Below are 355 nucleotides of genomic sequence, written 5' to 3' on the forward strand. Positions count from 1 at the left end.
CGCCGCGCTCGTCAAATAGCTAAGGCCTTGGAACAAACCGACGGAGTTCGTTATCATGCAGACTTAGAGTCGAAGAGATATCGAGTGATTCAGTTGTCTCAACAACCAATCACTCGTATCTCTGCTAAAATAATGACAGATGAATGGACTTTTGTCAAAAGGGTTCGCTCGACCCTCGAAGAACGTATACAAAAACGTCGTGCAAACGCTGCTCATGCCCGTGCTCTCTCACAACAAAGACGAGAAAGGAACAAGAAAACGGTGGCCAAAGAACCACCAAAACTCTACCATGTTTGGATTCCAAAGTCTGGAGTTGTGCAAAATCAGCATTCGGAGCCCGTTAAGACCCCATACC

The sequence above is a fragment of the Asparagus officinalis genome, chromosome 3, assembly GCF_001876935.1.
Source record: "Asparagus officinalis chromosome 3, Aspof.V1, whole genome shotgun sequence".
Lineage (NCBI taxonomy): Eukaryota > Viridiplantae > Streptophyta > Magnoliopsida > Asparagales > Asparagaceae > Asparagus > Asparagus officinalis.